Below are 10,677 nucleotides of genomic sequence, written 5' to 3'. Positions count from 1 at the left end.
AGCTACATGCCCTGCACTTGGATAGGTGACCTTATATAAGTGATGCCTTAGCAGGCCTGCAGTGTGCTTCCCTCAGTTCTCAATGTTCCAGGAGTGACCGCTATGTGGGCTACGTGTGTCCTTCTGTTGTGGTATGTTTGTTCTCCCTGTAGGCGCCCAGAGAGGCTGAGTTATGTAGTTGTTGTGGGCACTTCAGTCTCTTTATCAGGTGTGGGAAGCCCCAGCACAGTTGGCTGCAAGTTCTAACACCACATTTAGTTTGCAGTAGTTCTTTCAAGTGAATAGGCCCCCAGCGTGGCAGTTTGTTAGGCTCAGGGGCTCACAATTGCTACAAGCCTCCAGCTTTTAAGTCTCTTGTCAGCTCTCTGATGATTGCAGCTGGGTGGGGTTGGCCTCAGGCATGGGAGCACCCAATTGTTTCAGGCTTCGGTAGGTGGGGCAAAACCCCTATGTGGGTCTTTGGGAAGCACAAGTCTTCTGCAGCTGACAAGCCCCACCGCCCACAGGTCCACACACACAGTCAACACAGTCCTGGCCCATGTGCGCAACATCCTGAAGTGGACCCAGTCTCTCCACGGTGGGCGCACCCCACACTCCACCACTGCCCCACACTCTCCACCTACTCCTTGTGAACGCCCTGCCCCACAGAAGTGGGCTCAGTCACCAGGCTGCAGAGAATCCAGTCACCAATGTATGCAGGCCCACAAGTTGCCTGAGGGCTTGTTGCTGAGTGGGGCCAACAACAGGGTGGGCTGCCTGCCCTGGCTGAGCTGGATTAAACTGGTGCTCTAGTAGGGGGACAGACCCTGGGCTAGCAGGCCCCAGGGAGAACTCCAATGGTGTCTGTGTCAGCACGCCCACACCAGGCCACAACAATGGCCGCCGGCAATGTCCCAGTTCCTGGAGAGGTCTCACCTCTCACTAAGATGCACTCAGAGCCTATCAGGTGAGTCTGTTTTCACCAAAGCACTGTGCACCTTTCTTTCTGGTGATTTTATGTTGATTTCTGAAACGGGTGTGTTTGCGCGTGGGCCCTCTAAACGTCGGTTTTAATTTCTTCGTGAACCAGCTTTTATGGGGGTACTCCCCAATGTTTTAGTAGGAGGCAAAGTCAGATATTATGCCACTCACCTCGATTGTGCTGGGTCCACGAAGTGCCTAGAGCAGGGGCGCTCCCCGGCTCAGGGCCCCGCTCCTCCAGGGAGAGCTGTGTACCTTTGGCCTGCTCCCGGGTGGCTGTGAAGCATTGCAGCTCGTGAAGGCGGCATTTTTTTCTCTCCAGAAGGGAGTTTCTGCCTCTTCCACCTCAATTATGATTGTCCTTTGTTGCAGGAGTTCCTCTTATCTAGTTTTCAGTTCTCTCTCAGGGGTAATTTTTCCATGAGTAGTTGTAAATTGTCTGTGTCCCCAGGAGGAGTTGAGTTCAGAGTCTGCTTATGCCACCATCTTGACTTCTCTCCGGATATTTTTTATTATTTATTTAGTTTCAGCCAATAGAATTGAGACTTGGGAAATCAACAAAAACCTACGTGGATGGTTATAAATAAATCACATGTTCAAGTTCATTTTTAGGTACAATAAGAAAATAAATTTTAGATTATAAACACAATGTTTATGCTGTAAATCCGTCAGAGAAGGGTGATATCTCATTCATCTTTGTAGCCTCAGCACATTGTACCTAGTTTATCTTCAATACTTGTTTGTTGAATAAGTGAATATAAGCATTATACAAATATTCCTTCTTTCCATATAAGTAAACCCCCATTTCCTTTTTGCTGCACTGTATCATCTCTCATTTTTGTGTTTCCTTCCTATTCCTTACCATTATTGCTTTATTCTCTGTCTTCAGGGACTAAATTCTTTAGCTTGATGTGGGATATGATTTAAGATTATTCTGTTTGATTTGAAAACTTCAGGGAAAAAAGTAATAAATCTATAATATGTTTATTCACTTTTAGATTTTGAAAAGTCAGAGTCTTAATTAAATATCTAATTCTAGTTCACCGCAGTTATTTTATTACGCAGTATAATATTTATTTCAATAGTCTAGTCCTGCTTTAATTTAACAACAAAAAATGCTACAAAACCTAACTTCTGTTTTGTTTCCCAAACCTGGCCTGTGATATTTCAGTGAAATTTTAACTTTTAATAATTTAGCTTTAATACTCTTGACCTATTCAGTGATCCATTTTTGGACTTTTCTCATGTTCTTTGATGCTCTATTATCTAGGGACTTTAGATACCATCAAGTCCAACCCTCCAGACTCCCATTCACTCTAGGTATCTTCTTGGAATGCAGTCTTCCCAGAGAGTCGTTTTCTGGCTCTTTGGAGGGGGCCTTGGTTTGAATGTCTCCTGGCCTTTCTGGGAGAATAATATCCAGGTTCTCTTAGCTCTGATCCTTCCCTGTTCGCTTCTGTGGCTTCTTTTTCCTACCCTCCTAACAACAACACAGGAGTGTTCTGTGGCCTTTCTTACTTCCCATGCTTGCCCTCTGACTTTATGTTAGCATTTCTCTTTTGATGACAGCCGAGTTTTTATTGTATCTAGATCTCTGAGTTCTCATTCACATCTTCCTAAAGATTATAACTGTGTCCCACTGTTAGCTCAAACTTTAGTGTTACTAAAACCAAGTTATTTTTTGTTACCATGGTGAATATTCCTTTTTTCCAGTAGTTTCAGCATTATCCTAGTCATCTAGGCTGGAAACCCAAGTCAGCTTTGCCTCATCTTTTTCTGCCTTCCCTTTTTTCCCATCATCGCCATTTCTTATTGATTCCACCCTTTAGCTTTCCATGGGTGTCATACCCAAGTCCTCATCTCACTTGAATTACTGTATCATTCCACTGGACCTGGCCTCCACGACCTGGTTTTCCTTTTTCAGTCCAATATACAGAATTCTAATGTGGCTAAACTTCTGTTGCATCACTTCCTTAACAAGATCTGTCCAGTCTTAACCAGTCTAAGTTGACATCCTTCTGCTCCACCTGAGCTCCTCCCTTAAAGGTAGATTGGACCTCTTGGTATCTTTGAACACTAATGATTGTTCCCATCTTTATACCTTAGTTCATGCTGCCTTCACCACCACTTCACCCCTTTATTATGTATCTAGGTCATCTGTGGTAGATACTGTACAAGAAACATCAAATTTCTTTGAATATTTTGAGGAAAGAAGTATCTGAGATAGGACTATAAAGCAGAAGTGTATAATGACCTGCTTATCCCTGGAAGTCTCCACAGAGAGAAGTAATTTAAATCTCTGACTTCCTTTTAATGCAGTAAGAATATTTACTGAGCCTTTGCCCTGTTCTGAGCACAGTGCTGAGCTCTGAGATGAAAAGAATAGAGAAGACATCCCTCCATACTTACCGTCTCCACTGCACACTCCCCAGCACAAGCCACGGTCATCTCCACTCAGATTTCTGCACAAGCCGCCTGACTGGGCTCCTGCTGCCACTCTTGCCCCTCTGCAATCTGTTCTCCACCCAGGGCCCACAGGTGACCCTTCAGAAAGTTAAATCAAGATATGTCACTCTCTTGTTCAATCCCTCTAATGGCTTCCCATTGCAGTTCTTACTCTTGCCTACAAAGCCCTACATAATCTGAGCCCTTCCTACTTCTCTTACCCTGTCTTGTCCCATCTCTGCTTCACCAACGCTGCCATGCTGCCCTTTCTCTTTCTTGAACACACAAAGCTCATTTCTGCTTTGTGACTGGGTGTGCTGGCTGTTCTTTATTTGGGAGTCTGGGTCCCTTGGTCTTTGCTTGGCTGGCTTCCTCTTCTCTGTCACTGCAGATTTTAGCTAAATAGGAAGCCTTCTCCTGCCACTCAATCCTAAGAACATACTCTGACCTCTCCTCTTCCCTCCTCTGGCACTCTGTTTAAATTGTCTGTATTACCCTCATGGTGATATGTTGCTTATTTGTCTTTTTCTCTCCTCTCACTGACTTTCTCCCCCATCCCACCCCATGCAGAATGTGAGCTCTCTGAGCGCAGGGTCCTTCTTTGTCTGGATCACTGCCATGTCCCAGCACCTGACATGCTGCCTGGAACAGGACAGGAGGTCACTTGTTTCGGCAAAATTTGTGAAATTAAAGAGAGGCCCATGCTTTTAAAGATGCTACAGTGTAGTCAGAGACATAAATGACTAGCACAACACAGTAAGGGCTATAATAATAAGTCATATCTGTAAAGATCTCTGGGTACACAGTTGAAAGAACAGTTCATTCAAGGTGTGGGGGAAAAAAGATAAAGTTGGCAAAGCTGCACTGAGAAGGTAACATGTGCCTTTGGTGCTGAATAGAGAGTAGGGGTGGACTAGAAGGTCAGAACTAGCTAAACAAAGGGAATGGCAAAGTGTAACAGTACATGAGTTGTGGAGCGCATAGTCAGGAGCTCATCCAGAGTTAAGAGTAAAAGATGGCCAGGAATAAGGCTAGAGCAACACAAGTACCAGATTGTGGAGAACTGTGTTCACCATGGTAAGATTTTGAACTTGGTGCAAGAAAGTGAAACTATTCTGGCAACATTATAGAGGATGCGTTATAAAGAAGGAACAAGGTGTAGAGGTCAGTTTGACTCAGACAAGGGAAGGCCTAAAGAGTGGGGTGAGAGACTAGGAAACACGGGGTATTCAGATAAGCCATGGATTAAAAACGTTCTTTCGGTAGTTTGGATTTTATTATTTTCAAGTTACCCTTCCTAATGTTTTATTTTCCTCTCTTACAGAATTTGGTTGATCTTGCAGGCTGGGAAAGAGCTGAAAAAACAGGTGCTGAAGGTAATGAAAACTCATGAAATATGTTGGTCTGAATGTCCTGCTGTTCTTTTACAGAATACAAATGGCAGCAGGCATTTTAGAATCTAATAAGGTAATGGTGATAATTTTGTGATAAAAAGTCTTTAACATAAAGAGCAGCTTCCTTATCTGGTTAATTATATTCTTTGGGCTGCTATAGCATCAGTTAAAATGCTAAAACTCTGTATGAGATTTATAGCTGGAAAGCTCCTGAGAGTACCATGGACACCATTATCAGTAAGGAAATTCAGAAAGGTGACAGGGTACAAAATTAATGTACAGACATGAATAACTCATAATAGAACAACCTGTTGGAATATTTAATGTACAAAAAGATCCCATTTACAATAATGACTTAGAAGATGTAATACCTGAGAAGAAACTCAGCAAAAATTGCACAAGATCAAAATAAAGAAAACTTTAAACAGACCTGAAGGACATAACCGAACACTTAAACAAATGGAAAAGCATACTTGGATAGGAAGCTTCAGAACCGTAAATGTGTCAAGCCTCTCTCTGTGTTAATTTTCTGCAGCCTGACATAGAGACACTCAGCTGAGCATGGCATGTACTCACCAAAGCAGTGGCTCCTCAGGCCTGTTGTTTTAAGCTGGCTTGGTAACAGCAATATTACAGCAATAGCTGACTAAGGCACCTGTGAGATAATCGCTATTCGGAATGATTCTTGCAGTATTTTTTGTGTACAGGGTAGACTGAACACCTGCGTGTCCCTCAGCAGGCTGCTGGGTGAATACATTCTGGTAGACCCATACAATGATATTCCATTCTATAAAAAAGAATGAGAAAGACCAGTGTTTACCAATAAGATATATGGTATGTTGCCAAGTGAAAAAAGCAAAGTGCAAAATAGTGTGTATGGTATGCTACTATTTGTTTAAAAAAGAAAGGGGAAAACTTAATATATATGAACTTGTATTTCTAAAAATCTCCAGAAGAATAAGCTAATAACAGTGGTTTCCCGGTAGAGGGACAGGAACTGAATGAAAGGAGCATAAAAGTGAGAGAGGGCTTTTTCCGTGTGTTTTTGTTTGAGCCATGTGGGCATATTAATAGTTTAAAAATAAGAATGTGTTTGGTTGTGAGCTGCTATGAACTAATTTGGTTGTAAGTCATTAGTTGCGTATATTTGGGGGTTTGGAAAAATAGATTTGAATTGAGGAGTTAGCAGGCCTCTTTTAGGACATGGCTTTCTCTCCTTAATCTTTTCTTAGTCATCTTTTTCTTCTTGCTGTTTCTCTGGTGAGAGCCTTTCTGATTCACGTAACAGGTGGGAGAGAGAGAGAGAGAGCGCCTGCTACCTGTGGTAATAAAGGTGGGCGCAGATCTAATCTGAAGCCCAGACTGTAGCATCTGACCCTGCAGTTTCTAATTTCTCTCATAACCTACTGATAAGTAAGTTCATAATCTAGTACAGGGGAAAATTTTAGTTTCATTTATTTATTTAATAAATGCAGGTGTGAAACTCAAGGAAGGCTGTAATATAAATCGTAGCTTATTTGTTTTGCGACAAGTGATCAAGAAACTTAGTGATGGACAAGATGGGTAAGTTTATCCCATTGTACATTTACCTATTAATATTAACGTTTTTCATTAGGTGGAAAATTATGATATTTCAGTGACACTCAAACAAATGTACTGATTTCTCCCATATATTCAAAAGCTGCTGTGATTCCATGAGCATGAATTGCTTCTTGTATGTATGACTGTGACCTACTAAGTTTACTTTCTAAATTAAATGGAATATTTTTAGTTAGTAGTTTTGCTTGGCCTCGTGTAACCTGTAAAGAATCAATTTTTTAACTGTAGTTAATTGAAGGTTCTGCATTAAAAACCAACCACGTTTGTTATATAAAAAGTTTTACTCTTTTTTCTTCCCAAACTCGTTCCTCACTCAGTGCTTTCATAAATTATCGAGACAGCAAATTAACACGAATTCTCCAGAATTCCTTGGGAGGAAATGCAAAAACATGTATTATCTGCACAATTATTCCAGTGTCTTTGAATGAAACCCTGACTACTCTTCAAGTGAGTTTGATTTTTATCTCAACTTACTATGGGGGGAAATTATCTTTCAGAAGAAAAAATTACCTACTAAAATTAGGTACAGTTTTTTTAATTGATATAATATACCTGTTAAAATAAAGTTGATGTGTTGTCTACTAAAGAACATTCCTTAATTTTCCCAAACTTCAGTCATTCATATGCCACCTACACAATTTTGTTCTTCAGTATTTTACTGAAATTGACTTGATTTTTTCTTTAAATAACTCACTTTTTAAATTTAACTTATTATAAAAGGAAACTATATATCAATCCCATAAATGAAAAACTGGTTATCACTTGCAACAAACAGAAGGTGACCCAAAAAACTGGTGGGTGTGTATTTATAACAAAATAATTCTTAAATTCCTGTTAGTGAATTATTGTCTGAAATTTCTCTGAGCCTAAGGCCTGCATTTTCTGTTTTTTTAAAACAGGAAAAGTGAGGAATGTCAGTAGACTATCTATCTCAATGAAGGATTCAGTGTCATTTAATGGTCCCCCACACATATCCTCTTAAAGTTACTTCTGGGGACCAGCCCGGTGGCATAGTGGTTAAGTTTGCGTGATCCACTTCAGTGGCCCGGGGTTCACAGGTTCTAATCCTGGGCACAGATTGACATACCGCTCATCAAGACATGCTGTGGTGGAATCCAACATACAAAATAATAGAGGAAGATGGACACAGGTGTTAGCCCAGGGCCAATCTTCTTCAGCAAAACAAGGGTAGGATCGGTAATAAATGTTAGCTCAGGGCCAAGCTTCCTAACCAAAATAAAAGTTCCTTCTGACACTCATATGTGAAGAAACATTGCTTGAAGTAGCTATTGAGCACTGGATCAAAATCCTGCCAGAGAAGCAGATAGAAGATAGAGTCCCTGGCTTCATAGAATTTATAGTCTTATAGGGAAGAAAAGACCTGTCTTCCAACATGCTTGCCATGGATTAAGAGTTAAGTGGCTAATAAGTAGGACAGAGATCAAAGGAAGGAGAGAGTCTTTTGACTGGAGGCAAATCTTTAGAGTAGAAGGAACCTTTGCACAGGATTTTGAGGTGTAGATGGGATTCCAGTGAGCCAGTGTTTGTAGTTTCTTTGTCAGCACCTGTCATCAAGATATTTCTTTGACTCTCCTGAAGACTAGCAGCTAGGATAAATTACGAGCATTGTCACAGGGACATAGAATGCTCTGTGTTCACAAGCATTAAGCCACCTGGGAAGAGTATTGATTTTTCTTTACAAAACTTAGTTACGAGGAATCTAAATATTAAGTAAATTAACTTTTCAGTGTCAAACACTTAACTCTCTTGTATTTTTTCCCAGTTTGCCGGAACTGCTCAGTCTATGAAGAATATCCCTTAAGTTAATGAGGTATCAAGTGATGAAGCTCTCCTGGAAAGATATAGAAAAGAAATAATTGATCTTAAAAAACAGTTAGAGGAGGTATGTATGAGCCATGTATTTCAGTAAAGAATATAGAGAGATTTAGAATTGAGAACTGCCTAAATGCCCAGAGCCTCTTAAATCATCTATCTGAGTTCTACAACCTAAATTTAAAACAAATAGTTTTTAATAAGGAGAAATCAACTCATAAAAATTTTAGTTTACTATAAACTGAAAGGTATGGTCTCTTGAAATTATTTTAGATATTGTTTTTCATTTCCAAAGGGCAAAATTTGAGATTTTTCAAATGGGCCAAGTAGAGATGCTTTTTTTTAAGAGATAATTTTTAAAAATTGTCACAAATACATAGAGAGTTAGGTTAAAAAGAGTCTCTATCAATAGTTTTTAAAACTACTTTGTTTCATTTTAATTATCTTGAATTCCTCTTCTAGTCCTAAGATAGCAAGCTAATAAGATAGTGTAATTGCTTGTCATTGTTTGTTTTAACCGTCACGGTCCCCTATTCTGTAAAAATCTTACATTTTAGTCATCTTTTTAAAAATGAGCTAAAATATCAAATGGCGGTCTTATGATAGCACTTCTTTTGCTATAGTTATTCAAGTCTCTGCTTTAAGAATTCTCTGCCTATTATTTATATATTTTCAGTCAATTAATAAAGTTGCTGTAACAGCATTGATATCTTATAGATGACATATAGAATAGTGATATGAGAAGAAATGTATATTTTACTTCAAGTTTGAGAAATTATTGATTATGGTAACTGCATGTAGGTGTTCTGTAGGTAGGGCATATTTTACCTCAATAAAATTAAACTTCTCATAGCTCACAAACAAATTTATATATATATATTTTTTTTTAATTTTTTGTTTATTGCAGTAACATTGGTTTATAACATTGTATAAATTTCAGGTGTACATCATTATACTTCTATTTCTGCATAGATTACATCATGTTCACCACCCAAATACTAATTACAACCCATCACCACACACATGTGCCGAATTATCCCTTTCGCCCTCCTCCCTCCCCCTTTCCCCTCTGGTAACCACCAATCCAGTCTCTGTCTCTATGTGTTTGTTTGTTGTTGTTATTATCTACTACTTAATGAAGGAAATCATATGGTATTTGACCTTCTCCCTCTGACTTATTTCACTTTGCGTAATACCCTCAATGTCCATCCATGCTTTCACAATGGCTGGATTTCATCATTTCTTATGGCTGAGTAGTATTCCATTGTGTATATACCACATCCTCTTTATCCATTAATCCCTTTATGGGCACTTAGGTTGCTTGCAAGTCTTGGCTATTGTGAATATCGCTGCAATGATCACAGGGGTGCATGTATCTTTACGCATAAGTTTGTAGCAATACAGGCCTATTTCATCAAACAAGAAAAATCTCAAATAAACAATCTAACAATGCACCTAAAAGAACTGGAAAAAGAAGAACAAACAAAGCCAAAATTCAGTAGAAGAAGGGAAATAATAAAAATCAGAGCAGAAATAAATGAAATAGAGACTAAAAACCAATGGAAAAATTAATAAAACCAAGAGCTGGTTCTTTGAAAAAATAAACAAAATTGACAAACCTTTAACTAGACTCGCCACGAAAAAAGGAGAGAAGGCACAAATAAGTAAAATCAGAAATGAAAGTGGAGAAATTACAGCACATGTCTCAGAAATACAAAAGATTATCAAAGAATGTCTTTTACGAGTTTACCACTTCATTTCCTCCTAGTGGTGCATACTAACTTACTCTGTTTTTTGATGTCTTAATAGTTTATAGCATCGTGAAATTTCGGTTGTACATTATTGTTTGTCAATCACTATATACATGTCTCCCTTCACCCCTTGTGCCCACTCCCCCACCCCCCTGCCCCTGCTAACCACTATACAGTTTTCTCTGTTTGTGTGTTGGTTTATATTCCACATATGAGTGAGAGCATGTGGCATTTGTCTTTCTCTCTCTGGCTTATTTCACTTAACATAATACCCTCTAGGTCCAACCATGTTGTTTCAAATGGGACTATTTTGTCCTTTTTAGGGCTTACTAGTATTCTGTTGTGTATATATATATATATACATCCTCTTGATCCAATCATCAGTCGATGGACAGTTGGGTTGCTTCCATGTCTTGGCTGTAGTGAATAATGTTGTGATGAACACAAAGGTGCATAAGCCTCTTTGGATAGTTGATTTCTGGTTCGTTGGATCGATTCTCAGTAGTGGGGTGGCTGGATCATAGGGTATTTCTATTTTTAATTTTTTGAGGAATCTCCATACTGTTTTTCATAGAGGCTGCACCAGTTTGCGTTCCCACCAGCTGTGTATAAGTGTTCCTGTTTCTCCACTACCTCTCCAACATTTGTTGTTTTCTTGTCTTGGTGATTATAGCCATTCTAATGGGTGTAAAGTG

At 39.4% G+C, this 10,677-nt stretch overlaps 1 long non-coding RNA gene across 1 annotated transcript; it reads left to right on the top strand.

Moving 5' to 3' along the window:
* The first annotated feature begins 798 nt into the window (after nt 1-798).
* Nucleotides 799-6,796, top strand: LOC131401742 (uncharacterized). The gene is made up of 4 exons (XR_009217919.1): nt 799-946; nt 4,730-4,781; nt 6,275-6,362; nt 6,716-6,796. It is a non-coding gene; the product is annotated as an uncharacterized LOC131401742 (long non-coding RNA).
* The last annotated feature ends 3,881 nt before the right edge of the window (nt 6,797-10,677 follow it).

The sequence above is a fragment of the Diceros bicornis genome (assembly GCF_020826845.1).
Source record: "Diceros bicornis minor isolate mBicDic1 chromosome 13 unlocalized genomic scaffold, mDicBic1.mat.cur SUPER_13_unloc_1, whole genome shotgun sequence".
Classification (NCBI taxonomy): domain Eukaryota; kingdom Metazoa; phylum Chordata; class Mammalia; order Perissodactyla; family Rhinocerotidae; genus Diceros; species Diceros bicornis.
The sequence above is the reverse complement of the archived record's forward strand: the minus strand, read 5'-3'. Positions and strand labels throughout refer to the sequence as shown.